This window comes from Lepisosteus platostomus, chromosome 10 (assembly GCF_059453375.1).
Source record: "Lepisosteus platostomus isolate fLepPlt1 chromosome 10, fLepPlt1.hap1, whole genome shotgun sequence".
Lineage (NCBI taxonomy): Eukaryota > Metazoa > Chordata > Actinopteri > Semionotiformes > Lepisosteidae > Lepisosteus > Lepisosteus platostomus.
This window is the reverse complement of record NC_142620.1, coordinates 2,527,132-2,544,190: the sequence shown is the minus strand read 5'-3', so window position 1 is coordinate 2,544,190 and position 17,059 is coordinate 2,527,132. Positions and strand designations below refer to the sequence as shown.

General features: G+C 38.6%; 1 protein-coding gene across 41 annotated transcripts in view; it reads right to left on the bottom strand.

Annotated features, from left to right (window-relative positions):
- The window catches only part of LOC148653013 (neurexin-3a), a 386,386-nt gene that overhangs the window by 15,754 nt on the left and 353,573 nt on the right, over positions 1-17,059 (bottom strand). The window lies entirely within an intron of this gene.

The following is a 17,059-nucleotide window of genomic DNA, read 5'->3' as shown; positions in this document are numbered from 1 at the left end:
TTTTTGCATAAAGTTCTTCAGGGATTTGGGAACATTGTTCCAGAAGACAATATTTCAGTTTCAGTTTCATCCTAATGGTGGTTTCACTCAATAGAAAGCTGTCTGTTATGGATTTACTTAAAAAACAAAGTCATGAAACTGATGGGTCACTGAGATCCAATGTTGGAGTATTTATACATGACTACTCAAAACAATACAGCTTTCAACACAACTCGACAATCCTCATTTGTGTTCATAGACGGACAGTAATTTATTCCACAAATTAGGGATCTTGGTGACATTGGTTTTAAAGTTAGTAAATATATGACTTTCATATTTAAATTTCTAAGGAATTTCTAATAACATCTGAAAAAAATAAGTTTTGTTATTATGTCTTAGTAATCACTGTACCCAGCTTGACATTTACTGCCAAAATGCCTTTATGTAAAAAAGGCATATAATTTTGGTTCTTTTAGTTTTGAGAGATTGGGATGGTATTGAATAGCTTATTATTACAGGACTGCTGATTTAATGAGTCTTTCCATGCATGTGGGGCTCCAACCTAAAAACACAATAGTTTCAGGGCCACATTTGGAAAGTCACTCTGTGGGTTTGTAAAAACTTGATAATGAACAGATTCCTTTGAAGCATTCCTTTTTTATTAAAGGTCCCCTTGCAGAAAAAAGTGAAATAACAAGCAAATGTACAGTACAAATGATGTTATTTATCAAAAAGACTACTGAACTAAATTCATTACAAGTGTGTTTAAGAATGAGATTTGTTAATACATTTCTACTTTAGTCTATCATTTTTATTTTTTTAATCTGAACAGTAATTGAAAAAGTGTTATATTTTTCAAGTCTATATTTCATTCGTTGATTCAATATTTGTGAAGACAATATATTTAGGTTTTTTTTTGTCTTTCTGAGGTGCCAGCTTCTAATTATTTACAGGAAGTGTCACTTCAATCTTCCCCTTCTGATAGTTTGCATGGATTTTCATTACTATAGATCATTGCTATTGAAGGGAAAAGCCTGATTCTCGCAAAGCGTGTGGAGATTATCTCCTCACCTCAGTAGCCCACAGTTCTGATTTATCCCCTAGTCTCCCCTTACTTGCAGCGTGCTCAGCAGGCAGCCCTATAACTCTTCACCGTGGTCTCTTGACATGTCTTTATTAGGAACAGATTAGAAGGGGGATAAAATAAGCACTGTCATAGAACAGCTTTATGAAATTATAAATAACACAAAGAATGATGAAGATCACACTTCTAGTAAGAACATGGGACCATAAATATGTTTGAGCTTGACGGCCTGATGAAATATCGTTCTCTAGGTGCTCGGCTCACTTAAACCACAACTTCCTGAATATTGCACTTTGGGCTTTTGTTTGTAAAAAGCCATTCCCTTTGTCAGAGCACATCAAAAACACACCACAGAAAAACACCCGTCCTCCCTGAAGTCCTAATGGTCTGAATGATATTATTCATTTCATATTGATTAGTGTGGCAGAAAACAGACTCATCCCTGTTACACAGCAAGGTCCACAAAGGAACGGAAAATATGATTGACTGAAGTCATTTCCCCTCCAAAGGCTCAATATTCAAACAATTTGATTTCTGCGCCGACCATGAAATGATCCTTCACAAGGTTTAATAACCTATACAGTGGAAGTTATGTATTAGGATTATAAAAATCATTTAATACTGTGTGACCTGTGACCCCTTTATATCATTGTAACCAACAGTGTAGCTTTTGTTCAGCAGAAATGGACTAATCCAATGTAATAACAATGTGAAAACTTGTTTTTCCCACGTGTAAGTCTTTAACATCCATCTGTTACTAGGGGATTAATCTTTCCCTGCTCAAAATGGCCTGACTGTGAGGGGAAACGTAATATTGAACCACTGCAGATTAACTAGTTTCAATGTGCTTTCCCAAGCCCTAGAAATGTAATGCTTCATGGTGTCCAACAGATAAGCAAATCCGCCTAAATCCTTTCAATTTATTTTCCAGCTTCAAGAAATTACACATTATTTAAAGCTCAGGCACCTTCAGAAATCTAGATTTGCTGTTTATTGATTTTTTTAATACAATGTTTTCAATATGATAAGACTTTCCAATAGTGTAAACCCGAAGTCTCTAAATGAACTTCCTGAAAATCTTGACCTGTACCAGCACTTGAAAGTCCACCTGCACACAGAGACACACACCTGAAGATGCAGACATATCCTTTTGTTTTCTGAGGCACTTAATTACTTATTCTTACTTACTAACTCAGAGAGGAAAAACAAACAGCTCCACTAAAAGTGCTTTAGAGAACATCTGAACTAGTCCCATCTAATCAAGAATGATTCTCCTAACCTTTGTCATCCACACATTTCATTATGTGAGACTGTGCTGCAGTATTGTACGACTCAATATATTTTTGCAGTTAATCAAAGAACATAGCTTGGGAAAATGAAAAAAAAAACATTGTCGTTACTACAATTACAATGATGATTATCAAATTGGGTGGTGAGACTTGGATAGTGTCTCCATACCACCGAAACATAACTTTCAGTTTTGATTATGTCAAGCAAAATAAATCCACTTCTGATGTAAGAGAAACACGCACACTGCAATTATTGGAATTAATTTAATACCACCAATCTGTTTTGTTAATTCTTTTTATTTTTCTTGCATGTGTAATGCTATAATGCATGTACAAAGGGAGGAGAGGCAGCGGTGTGTAACGTGACCAGAGAGGAGTTTAATGAATTATAAAAGGCACACAGGCAGTGTCAAGGTCATTGGCAGAGACCAGGACATTTCGCAGGAAGCACTGTGGCAGTTCTGCTTATTTGTTGCTGACAATGGGTGGAATCTGCAGTTAAAAACAATTATTGTCAGTTTGATAACTTCAGGCTGTGCACAGAGGTAGAACATCAGGTAAATAAGCAGCCCCAGCCTTACAGAGCCTGAAGTAAACCCTGCATTTCTTTACACATGAGATGCAAGGTGCTTCACTGACAAGTCAGACTATATATTATCTCTGTAGCCCCTTTTGCTTTTTCATTTTTATAAGAATCAGCAAGTTGCTGGTTTCAAGATGAATGTGCCCCTTAGAGGAAAAATGCTATATTTCTCCCGGATGCTCACATTGATGGTTTTGCACTATGCATGCTTCATCATCACGCTCTCCCAGTAAGGTTTCTATTATTAGAAGAGGACAAAAGACCACAAAAAGAATCCATACCAGCCGAGACCCACAGTGGAGAAAAGGGTGATCCAATATTGTGTCACTGCCTGACAAGATATCTCACGCCTTCATCTTAACAAGCACTGCTCAAAGCAATAAAAAATACATTTAAAACCGCTAAGAAAGAAAGTGCCAGATAATAGAAATATACATAACATGCTCAAGAGTTGCATTACTTCACAATAAAATGGATACGAAACACTAAGTAACAATAGGGATGTTAATTTAAATACAAATGGCAAATACTGTCATTTTTATTTTTAGCTTTTGATGCTGTTTAGTACTACAAGTTTTTTTTTCTTCCTGGTTTGTAAAATTGCATATAAAGGATGACAGCAACCCAAAGTAGAAGAATTTCACAAGGACCACAGTCTTGTCAGTCCAGCAGTGAGGGTTTGGAAAGCAGGCTTACATGAAAGGACCTGGTGTGGGTAGGCGACCCCACCTGAGAAGACCTCTAGAGCTCAATGACCCCTTCTGCATGCTCCTCAGTGCTATACTTTATTGGCTTGGCTTATAATCATCATCGCTTGCTTCCACACAGAGGAACAGCAGTACTGACATTCACATCTCAAAGCAAATAAATATTAACATGCAGTGCCTATGCTGCGTTAGCCAAAAGTCCGTCCTAGGGGAGAAGATCTCATGCTAAGCGTCAGAAAACAATGTAGGATTCATACACACTGAGAGGCTTTTAGAAGTCTGACTAAGGCACACGCACATGAGCACGTGCGTGTGAAGGGAATGCTCAATCTGGAATTGTGAAGTAAAAAGTTCCGTTTTACTTAACAGCTGTTAAATTTTAGGGCTCCCCCAGGTTTATTTTAATGTCTTGGTCACTGATTCTGCTGGATAGGAGAATAATTTAGCAGCTCCTTAACTGGCTTGTTGCTAAGCAACTTCAGGTGGAAAATCCTTTCTCATTGGGTAAGAGGCTTATGGAGGGTACTTTGCTCACTGTACGAAATACAGAAAGCCTGGAAAATGTTGACTGAAACAACCACCCCTGTAGAACACCAGAGACACACACCTGAAGCATCATTCCTGTCTAAATAGCTGCTATACTACTAACTCATACTTATAACAATTATTTTTTATCTCATAAACTATAAGGTGAATTTCACAACGAGAGAAAAGTCCACTGACTGATCACAAAGTAGGTAAAGTACGCATGAAAATAACTTCCACACTCAAAATTATTGATAACATGAAGCAAAAAAAAATTAATTACTGCAGTTTTCAAGATTTTATATGGTATGAAAAAGCCTGGTAAAATAACAGTTTAGTCGAGAGCCCTGCTATGCCAAAAGAGTTTAAAGCTTCCCCCTTAAGTACCAGCTTCATCATCTGCACAGGCTTTGTTCTACTGAAACCTCTTCTCAGCCCTTTATAGTATAAGATTAAGGTTTACAATTTAACTTTTGTTATTCTAGATTAATGCAAACGAAATCAAATCACTTGCAAATTCAAAGCCAACAAAATTACATTTAAATATATCCAGCCTGTGCCTATGCCACTCCAGCAGTACGTCTTGATTTTACAAAACAAGGACATGACTTGTGCTTACAATCTATTCCTATTCTCCTGTCTGCATGTTTCAGATCTCACAGGAATACATGTCAGAGACTTTATGCATCTGCCTTCCTAAAGAGGAAGCACAGTGAATACAGGCACATCCTTTAATATTCCCACGAGCTGTAGTTATAAGAGATGTCAGAAATAACGCACATTTAGCCAATTATTCCTTGTATTAGTTTCATGGAAAAGCGTATAAATTAAAAACCTTTGCATTTCTTCTACTGTAGATTGGATTCTCACTGCTGATTGACTGTCATTCTTCAATCTGTCAGAAATATGGGAGAGACAGCCTTTCCTCCAAAGCTACTGACGGATCCATACAGTATGAAATGTAATGTGCAAGGCATGGTATAAGGCTCTGGGAACAATGTTCAAAAGCTTGTCTGTTCATTCAAATTAAATATTTAAGACAAAATAGAGGTTGAAACTTTTTACCTGGCATCTCAGTTATTCTGCGTGTAAAGACGTGATTACAGTACTTGAATTCTTTAGCAGATCTGAGACCGTGTTTAGATAAGACATCAAGCCACATGGATTGTTTGCCTTTCTGCATGTGCCAGTGCAGAATGAAGTGACATGAAGCAATGCAGTCATCACCGCTCCCTCCTCAGTTTGCTAGTCAAATAGGAAAGGCGCTTTCCCATGTCCATGGTGTCTCAGGTTCTGCTGCATCTACAGATCTCGCTCATGAGCAGCCCCCAGTCTTCAGTAAAGAACACCAGAACCAGTAAGCACTATTGTGACTGGTAATGTAGAGATCACGGTAACAAGCTGATAACATGATCACTATTCCTGAACGGGCCCGATGCACAATCAGTTAGCCCATGCTGAGTTTTCCACTGTAGGTTTTTATTTACTGGTGGGCAGAAAATGTTAATCAGCTCTTAAGCATTAACAAACAATATGATTCTGTAGTCCCACGGGAAACTGCATTACTCTGCACCCAGCTCTGTAAGAATGCCAAGATTCCCAGAGAGTAAAACATGAATTATTTATTAAAATACAACCCGTGCAATAAATATATTTTCTTGCAATTCTATTTGGTATATTCCAATGAAGCAGAAACTGCTTACTTTAGCAGCATTGTAAGAAATCGGACGAGTCTCCCTGCATTTCAGAAGCACATCTAAAGTGAGCAGATGGCGGCAGTGTGTTTTCTCACTATAAGGTGGACTGAAGTAGATGCTACTGGAATTGAGATACTGTAGTAGTTGAAGCAGCATCAACCTCGTCCACAGCAACAGAAACGTGCCAGCAAAATAAAAATGCAACAGTTGACACGCAATGGGGCTCCAAAACCCGTGTGGGCAGGAGGGCCAGCCGCTGCCACACCCCGCCCGCTGTGGAGCTGACCCAGCGCCTGTCCTGGGGTCGTCTTCACCCCGCCCGGCTGGGAGGAGCCGAGCTCGAGGGGCAGCTGCGAGGTGAGAGCTACACTAGGACACTTGGTAAAAATTAATAGCAGCTTGGAAACCGCAATTAGTCCACAGCTGTGTGCTACAAGTGGGCTCAGCTGCAACAAACCCGAAGTACCTGCTTCTGCTCCCTAGATGACACTACAGTAGGGACGAAGCTAGCCCACCTCTTATGACAAACTGCTACCTTCAGCACTGACTACAGTGGAACTGTGGATTCAATGGGGAACTTCCAGAATGTCCTGGCAAATTTTTACTGAAATATTATTACTATGTACGTATTATTATTATTACTACTACTAATATGTATGTTATTACTTCTATGTTAAGACTTATATTGTTGCAATAAACTAAAAATTGTATTCTAATTGCAATACAGTAGTCATTGTCTTCATGTACTAACAATGAAGGGAGATGCCACCAGTACTAAAACACATACTGTACAGTAGAGCCTGTAGCATCTGTATGTGGTAATGAGTTTGGATATTGAGATAAAATTTTGGGAGGGCAGCAAGCCGAAATTAAGACAAATACAGTACATTATATAAAGTATATTCTCATAAGGGTGTTCTGTCTCACTTGAGTGTAATTGATCTCTGGTCTGTGTATTGTGATGGAGTGCTGGTGGTTCTTTGAGGCAACGGGGATATTGATAAACTGGGGGCACAGTGGTAAAGGTGTGTGTGGTATTGCCTTACTAAATTCTGTATAGCAAAACACAAGGGTCTGTTAAAAATTCTCTTATCAGGTTCTTTCATAGAACAAAATGTTAGTTTTCTGGTACAGATGATTCAAATGTTCTGATTGAGAGCCCCTTCAGTTGCTCAGCTGCTATATGGGCAGACGGCTGCAGTGCTTGTTCCTTAGTACCAGACGATGGATGTTATCAGCTGGTCCCCATCTTTGTTCATAGCAATTGAGCATGCAGCTGGGGATGGGCCCTACAGCCTAGCGAGTACCATACTAGCTAGCACACAGCATAATAAGCAGACCCACGTCAACCCTGCTTGTTTGTTGCAGTTGACCCTAAGAGACTGAAAAGGTGGAGAAATCGTGTTTTGTGGTTTGGATGTGTTTGAGCTATTACCTGTCATAAAGACATTTATCTTGGATCTGAGACTACCCCTGCACTGTACTGGGCTTGACCCTGTCATAGTATGTTTATTATAAAGCAAAATTAAATTGAGGAAGTAGTAAAGCATTTGACAGTGTAGCTAATTTACTGTGTCTTTCCAAAGAGCAATTTCATTACTTACAAACAGAAATAGAAAAGCAACCTCTCTTCCCATGTCCAACCTCGTGGTTCAGAAATGTGTGACTTGACCAACCAGCAATGTCATTTCAAGGTCGTTTGTAGTCTTGTAAGTGTTGGCACAGCTAGTGGATAATTCAAAAATCCACTTTGCTTGTTGACTTATATGATATAAAGAAAGAGAAATTAACCTCAAAATGAATTTTCATCATCATGTCAAAGGAGAGAAGACAAATGCTATCAAAACGCCATTCTGTCTTTTTTTGTGCATTTACCAGACACGATTGCCTTTGATGCATCCCATTCAGATAGTGTGTGGGTATAAGCATCCTTGAAATTTAAAACATATCATTTACAACAATGTGGGACATTTGCAATGGAAGCGTGTTCAAAGAAAATGCTAATAAATTTGCAGTTGCTTTTATAAACTGGCGAGAAAAACATGTGCTGAATGGTTATTTAGTGTCCTAATGAAATGAAGAACCCTATCAATTCACAAAGCAGGCCTGTGGCTGGCAGGGAATCAGCTAAGCTTTCTGAGTGCATTAAACCAATGTACTGTGCCTTTGAGGGGCTGCGCTCTGTGGGGCTATGGAGATAAGCTTACTTGCCATGCTTGTCGAGCCTGTGGTTTCATTTGAGCTAAGTCTGGCAATTCTGCAAAATGATTCCTGAATTGTTCTCTGCTTTTGTGATGGGTGAGACAGTCCTCTAGGTAAGAAGCTTAAACCACCAAATTGATTTCACCAGTAAGCTGAAGCCAGCAGAGGTCTCTGGGGTTGTCTGGATATACTTTTGCCAGCAAGTCCAGAGTCAGAAGGCTTCGTGAATGTGCAGAAACATTGACGTTTTACAGATCCAACACAGAAAGGGAGCAGAAGACCTCACAGGCTGTCAGCTTCTGTAAATCTGAGCCCCGGACTGTCCCAAAGGGTACATAGAAGAACTGGCTGTGTATTTTCGACTGCGGCCTGAGAAGCACCCAGCCAAGCTGATGCAGAAGAAACTTTAGACTATCGCTGCCTCATCTGTGCTGTAGCTCCTTCCTCTCTGCTTCTGCAGGCAGATGTCCCCCCTGGCTACGCAGGGAGACAGGGTTTTGGGTCCATTGTTCTGTTATGCTGTTGGTTAGCATTCAACTGTTTGCCTAGAGGCTCACACTGCCTATGCAAATCTGGTTAATCAATGCACAATATTCACTGCGGCTCTGCTATAAAATAACTGACAGACTCAGCCAACAGTGCCAAAAAATATTAGCATCCTACTGTGTGCAGTGGGTAGGAGGGAGAGACAGAGTAGCTATGCGGAAAAAGACTGAGCATCTCAATTAAAGAGGAATTAACTGTTTTGGCTACAGTGGAGATAAAAATAGACAGATGAAGACAAAATCCTTTGTAAGCTTTAATTTAGTAACTAATAATCCTATGAAAATACAAATTTACCTAAAATGCAAATTTACTGTTGTTTTTTATAACAAATATCAAATAATACAATAATAACCACTATCCAATAATAACCAGCTGTCTATAAGCTGTCAATACATCTTAGAAAACAGTTAGCAAGGATTGTACAGCTGACAAAATCAAATAATGGGAATAAAACATTCTAAGCTCTTAAATATTGAACAGTCTCCTTTTCATGCACTCTCTGACCGTAAAGCACCATTTTGAAAGACAGAACTACACTTCAGGAAACTGATGGCAAAATTTCAAGTGCCGCAATCTGAAGCTCTTCAGATATTCAGTGTTCTGTATGAAAGGGGGCTTAAGAATTCATTAGTGTACAGTATGTATTGGCAAGCGGAACTTCACAAGGTCTGAGTTCTGTGATTTTAGCATTCAGTAGCAACACAAACAGGATACAGACCTCATGCACATTATGTTCAACAGCTGTTGAATGGACTGAGAAAAGTATTGAGATAGAACATTAAATGATTATAAATAAGTTGAGAATCAAACTGTCTTTCAGATGTCCCTGAAAAAAATATATACCTAAGCATAATATGCAAATCATTACCGTTTTGAACTGCTGTGTCGGTAGACCAATTACTGAACTGAAGTAAACAGGCCATACTTTTTTTTCTTCTCTCTGTGCCCAGGAAAAATGCTCAGACTTCTTGGGCTTTGGTGTACTTTCTTTTTCCTTAAAATATGAACCAAGCTGCAACTGTAGATGTTTCTTCTTGGAAGGAGGGGGTAGTGTGCTACTGTCAGTTCCAGAACTTAATTGTTGTTTCACAGAACTCCCAGAGATCCACTCCTTTAAAACACTGGCAGTGTTGAAAATATATTTTTCTTCTCCGTGAGAGATTCAAAGACAGCAAAAGTACAATTCCAGCTCACCAGTGACCCTAAATGGAAAATAATTAGCTGCTGAATGAATTATGTGTCATTTCTCCTCATGCTTCTCTCACTAAAAAGTAATTTAATAGAGGTCAGCTTAAGCAGTGTTTTCTTGATACAGCATGTTAAGGTACCGATAAAGAGAAGAGCATTTTAAAAGCTTCAAACCACTTATTAAACACAGGTATTAATTGGATTGACCCTTTCTTCAAATACATGAGTAATTAAGGGTGGGCCACAGAAAAAGGAGCAAAATTATTTTTTTTGACTTTTCTGACTTTTCTAACTTGTTATATTTAAAACTGAATTGAAGACTTCTATACCTCTCTAATTTTACTGTCTTTAAGCCTTAACATGACATAATGGAGTATTTCTGAGGGTTTCACGCCTTCCAGGTCTGTTCTACCGCAGCTTTTTAAAACTAATGTTGCTTGATTTGTATATATTGATCATAGTCTTATAAAATGTGAAATGTGAACAACAACAACGTTTTTGAACGTCATAAAAAATTAGAGCAGGTATGTACGAGGGCTACTCAGAAAGTGATGCCTCTCATCTCTTAAAAAGCAAACTCCTACAAGAACACCGTGAATCTTTCAGTCCTATAAGACTGACGTGCCTGCTTCATATTGCAGACGTCTGGAATAGACAGAGAGCAGCATATATGAATTTTCAGATATATTTGAGGAAAAACGGTGGGACATCACATTCTGGGCGAGGCTTGTATCAGACTTATTCTGAATGGCTGTGTTTATGGTGATGTTAACCTCAGGAACATGCTGCTGTGTGTTTCACGGAAGAGAATAACGCTATCAAGAACTCGGTTCACTTCAGTGCTACAGGGAAATAAAACCAGCTGGAGGGCATTTCCACTTCATCTACCCTGGTTCTAGAGTTCTGTGCAAATGTGAGGTTCACTGCTTCTCATAATACAAAACGGACCAGTGTATTCCAATATCCTGGAAATCAGACTGGAACATTAAGTGAAGACAATTCAGGAAACAATTTTGCTTTGTTGAAACTGGAATTATTGATTAAATTATCCTAATAATGCATCTCAAAGAAAAGAAATCTGCATATATATATATACAAATATAGATATCATATCTCAAAAGCAATGATGCAAGAAATTCCTTTGGTATGAAAACCCACTATAAAATATATCTTCTTGACTTAAAAAAATATATCTACCAACTCAGAAATTTGAGTGTAAAATTTGTACAATTTAAAATACACACCAGAAAAAGGATACATTTTCACAGTATCTATCTGCATGTATAAACATTTTTTTTGTCATATAACCACAGAATACATTAGTGGGCAGAATGCAGAGCCATTCATTTTACATGTCATGTAAAAATCCAATAATTCATCTAATATAACCTTTTTATGTTGAAAGAAAGGGTAAAGACAGTCACTACATTTACCCCAAAGGGATGGCCTAAGTCTTGCATGTGAGCCAGTCTAAAATAATTAATGGGATGAGCAGTAAGCCATTGGAAAAGCAAAGCCAGTAGAAGCAGCAGGGGTGGCTGTTGACTAACACACATTCCTTAAGCACATTGAACAAAGGATTCAGAACTCCTAGACACTGTAAAATTAGGACACTTTTCGCTGGCTTCTTATTCATAAAAAGGGGCTTTAAATCGTTTCATTACGTTTTGCCTTTGTTATTTCTACAGTTACCAATTCTGACCAGCTATACCAACAGAAACACTGTATGAATTTTTGACAGGTGCATTTCAGGGAGGAAGCTCAATAATGCACCACCTGAAGGATACTGTATGTGAAAAAAAAACATAATCAGAAAAAAAGACATACTGTAAAAGCTTAATGGGCAATTAACTCCTGTGTCACAAAGGTAGAATTTAGTCCACTTTAACACACAAAAGACAGCTGGTTACTTTTTTGTGATTTTTAATTATCTAAGGGGACTGATACTATTATGCATTTTGATACATAAAATGCAAAGCTTTCCCTTGAAGGGATATTTAAAATGTAGCCAAACACAGACTGCAAAGATTGCTGGAACACAACCTTACATTATGCTTAATAATAAGACATCATCACATGTACAGAGTATGGCACCTTTCATCCTTTCATTTCTTCACCTTCAGGTTAGAAGAACAGTGTACAGCTCCTTCCACATGGACTTTGACCACTCAATACTGTACATGTGCCTCAGACTGGCACCTGGGCTCTCACAGATGACAGTGAAACCTCTGCAGTGCAAACAACTGAGTCAGTAAGTATGCTGCTGTGTTTGTCAGGTTATGTGACTGCTTGCCTTTACATTAAACCAACACTGTTTTAAATAATTAATGGCCACCATTTAAGACAATACACAACAGGGGTGAGTGAGCAGAGGAATGAGATATAAACAAGACAAGACAAGGGGAAATTAATAAATGGATAGAAAGCTAATAAAAACGACCTTGGAGAGGAAGAGGTAATCGATTACAGCAGCATTGTCACATGGTAGTCTGATATTTTCAGCTCTCAAAAGCTCAGCAAAGCAGGGCCTGGTCAGTACTTGGATGAGAGATCTCCAAGGAAACTGTGGTTCCTGCTGTTAGTGGTGTTGGCAGACCTGTAGGTGGTGCTCTGCCATCTGTAGGCCTTTTGGTCATTTAATATCCTGTGGTACTGTTCTCAAGAGTATTATCCATTAATCCATGTTGTACTGGCTAAATTCCTATATAAACTGTGGATGTATGTAATCTCGCCTTCCTTGGGATCTTTTGGGATGAAATGAGTACTCTACATATGCAATTCATTCTTATTATTTTAGATTCATTTATACAATTATTTTTTACCCTGAACTTCACTGAGTATTTATCTATAATATCTACTATAGTAAGAAACGAAAACAGAAGGAAAACCGTTCCTACTGGTACAATTTTTACTAATTAATACCTCCTCAATACAGCAGTTTTGTATTCATTAAGACAACAACAACAACAACAACAAACACCAGTTTTCATTACTAATAAACTGCTTAGAAACAATCTGTCTTGTTTGAAAGTGTTTTAGTGCTTGTGAAAGACATCTGTGATTTGAAATGCATCTGTATTCATCAGCAATTTTAAACAAAAAACTGAACCAACGACAACAAAAAAACATGAAGGACAAATGTACTGTAAGATTCAGGCTAGAAAACATGCTCTCTTCCCCCAGGCAATTTTTAATAACCTTGAGATTTAAAAAAAAACTAATGGACAAAGGCTCCTGCTGTTTTTCTGATACAAAATCTGAAATAAATGATTCAATGAAGGTACGGGCATCATTACACTCGGGGTCTAGAAAATATCTTTAGCTTCCATTCATTGACGATCATCTCTAGAGCAAGACACTTCGATTGGGTCACTCTGGATCAATGTTATCTTGTCCAATCTTGGCTTTGACAGAATGACAAGAAAACAGCTTGTATTACAGTCAATCAATGGCATCACGCCAGGTCTGCTCCAGAAGATTGTAACACGTCTTCACGTTCAATGTCCTCATAGAAAACAAACAGGACACTGATAGCAAAGACAGTGATCTGTTTCACTTGCGCTGTGCGGATCCCTTATCAATACTTCGATTAGAAACGCAGACTTCTTCTTGATTGCTAACCCAACAAGATGCTTTGCCTTTTATAGGATAATGTTTTTGATCTCAGGAGCCTATTTTGTGGGGTCTAGCTTTACGTTATCCTGATGTCAGCAACATTTCTTTACAATCAAGTTATATGGCTTTAAACACAAAATTCTATTTTTTTCTCACCAAAGGGGTTTAAGTAAAATAAATTTTCAACTGTTTTATTCCCATTTGGACACATAACACAGTTTCTAGTGCACAACACTCTAATTGCCATAGGCCATTTCAGGCAGTTTCAAACGGGGTCATTTATCTTCCTGTATAAAAGGAAATGGCCTCTCTGGCCTTAATCTTTAATCATTCTCTCTGCACTGTGTACAAGGTCAGGAGGGACCTCATGACAAACAGTTACCGATAGCTTTACTCATTGTGTAGATGCTAAAATTAGAAAGCAATATGCAGTTTACTTCAATTACAGATTCAAATCTTAAGCAGCATCTTTTATTACCCCATAGTGTTTAATACTGAAAAGGGAAGAGAGAGCAGGAGATAAAACAGAGCGCTGTCTACAGAGTGTCAGATAATGAAACAACACACAGCGGCAGAGGACGAAACAGATTAGGATATAGCCGTGACATTTAAATTACCAGTACATCGGGCTTGAACAATGCCATCATCCTGCAAGACTTACTTTATTAGACTCGCACCTTCACAATGGGCTCAGGCCACCTAATTAGGAGAGCAGAGTTAATTTAACATCTCTTTAAACTAAAAACATAATAATGTTTCACTGGAGATTTGTGAGATTGAGTGCAGGTGGTGAACATTAACATGTTAAAAGGAAACCTAGATTTTCACAAATTATCCCTGCTACATTTTAATATGTATTTTAAGATGCTGGTAAATTGCTAATGCTCAAGGCAGAACTATATTGGGAAATGAAATCTTTTTTTTTTAGAATCAAAACAATTTTTTTAAATGTGCATCCCTTGAATGTCAAGAAACTCTTCTTGGTATTATGCAAGTAAGCTAGTTTTAAGATCTCAGCGTCATTCAAATGACTTCTGGTTGCAGAGAGAAAACTGTGCTGTCTCATCCAGAGATGCCGCAATGTTATGTTTTAGGCGTGCAGTCAATGATGTGTTGTACTTCTTAAAACACTCAGGTACAAAACATGATACCTTTGTCACTTTTTCGCATTAATCATCTAGTTTCCATGTGAGATAGGTTTTAAAGTAGCATAAATCATGACACTAGGCCTCGCAGGATCTCTATATACTACCAGCCCTGGGAAAGCCGTTTTCTTCTGATGCCTGTGAAATCAGAGGACGGCAGGGTCTGGTACTGTGTGAAGTCGGATACTGGTGCTGTTTTCACACAGTCTTTAACAGCTAGCTGCAATTCCCCGATGCTTAGAAGAGAATATACCACAGAGCAGCCTACAGGTTTCAGCTGATATCATGCTCGAATTATCTTTGTGATGAATGGAATTCCGCGATTTGAAAAGCTCATTCCTGGAAATGTATTGCTTTATGTTTCCAGGCGGATTTTCCCCGATGTGCTCATCATACAAAGTGATCCCCAGGTGGACTTGGGATTTAAGTAACGTTTAATGATGAAGTTGTTCAAACTGATTTTTCCCCCTTAATCATTTAACTGCAATTATGCTGTCACACTATATAAATTTAAATAAAACAATTCATGCTAACCTGAGATCACACATTGCCAACTGAAAGGTTACAGGCTAAGTAACTTGAAGAATTCTTGCAAATATACCCATACACATCTTTAGGACCAAGGCCTTCTAGAATGATTTACTCTCAGGAGCAGGTGTTTCTAAACCCTGTTTAACTTTTGCTTTAAAAACAATCACAAAATATTACATTTGATATGAGAATATGAAATTATATTTAATTATAGGATTATCATTTAATATGAAAGGTTGCATAGAGAAAAACTACAAGCCTTCAGAGTGGCTTTTGTTCCTAACGTCCTAGCAACGACTTTCCAATTTATCTACAAGTGAAATAACTCGCCAATAGCCCATAAACCATTAAAACAGCACGGAATGCCAAGGTGCAGTGTTGTCTACAAGACACATAGATCTGATTGCTTTAGTCAGAAAAACAATCTGACTGTGTATGATAGTGAAAATGTTCTAAATCAAAGAAAATGGGCAGTGTTATTTGTGTTAACAGAAGTGACCTTCATGATAAAGTATCTTGTTCTAATAAAACAAAACCTGCAAATTGGCAGAATTCCATTGCAATAATAAGGCTTGTGCTCACAAAATAGGTTTTAAAGGACTGTTAATTGTGATCTCACTGCATTGCATTATCACTCCACGTATCACTGAACTTGAATATTTGAAAAGGTTCAGAATGAATCTCGTGCAGTTAGAGCAAGGCAGCCTTTCTGTTTGTCAGTAACACAAAAGTCGCGTCTTTGGAAGGTTTTGTCACTTGAGATGGCTATATATCTCTGCTTAGACTGTGCAGTGCAGGCTTTGAGTGTGATTTCCAAAACAGTGGCAGAAAACTAGGCTCAAAACTGCTATGACCAAAAGCGTCTATATACTCTTGAATGAACTGAATTAGGTACTTAATTTCAATTCAATCGCCTTACATATATGGAAACAGTTTAAGCACAAGAATGAACATGTCCCACAGGAACACATCAACTGAAGAACCAATCACCTAATGACCACCTCTCTTTTATTAGGAGACTGAGGACAGTATTAAGAGGGGTTAGTATCTTTATATTGAAGTTGCCTGTAACACTCCATCTCCTGATCCTCACACATGCTGTATTTCTGTTCCCCTCAGTTTTGACCTTCTTCGTTTGTATCACGGTCTACAGTCCACCCCTAGAGGGCGCTCCATTTCCTCCTGTCAATTTACTCCCTGTGATAATTTATATGTGTTCCAGGTGAGCCTTGTTGTCTCCCCCTATTTATTCCTCCAGGGCTCAGGGCTCAGCATTAGGATGTGGATGTCGTGAGGCCAGCCTAGCACGACCCACGTCCCCTGAGGGCATAGGCCTCATCCCCGACATTCCCCGCTTCTGAGCCCGGGGTCTGGAGGAGCTCGCCCCGAAATCCCTGGATCTCCATGTTCTTGTGTTCGTGTTTTCCCCTTCCCGGGGATTTTAACCTTGTCACGTCCCAGGATGAATCACGGAATGGACTCATGGGCTGTACCCTGAACCTGTTCTGGACCTGCTCAGATCGGGGTACCGCTGTTTATTTCCCTGTTCACAGCCTCACGAACTCTCACTGTTTACTTTCTTGCACCATTAAATCCCTGCGTGTGTTTTCCCCGTACTGCACCTCCTGTTTCCTTCAGTCCTTACCTCTTCGCATAGGGTCTACTGCACCACCCAACACGAACCAGTTCGTGACAGTTTGCCTACTTCGTTTCGTTTATTTCCAGACCTTTTCATGACAAACAGGTGTTAGTTTTTTTTGCTTTCCCACAGATCTACTGTACATGTCTAATCCTGTTCTTGCTGTCATTAATGGACTGTTGTGTTTCTGCACTTTACGTCACTTTAATCTTAACAAGACTTCTCTATCCCAGTAGAAAAAAATAGTGTACGATGAGAATGTTCTTGTGATGCTGGTTTATGTTACAATTATTTCATGCTTGTTGTTGAAGCTTGAGGAAATACTGCAG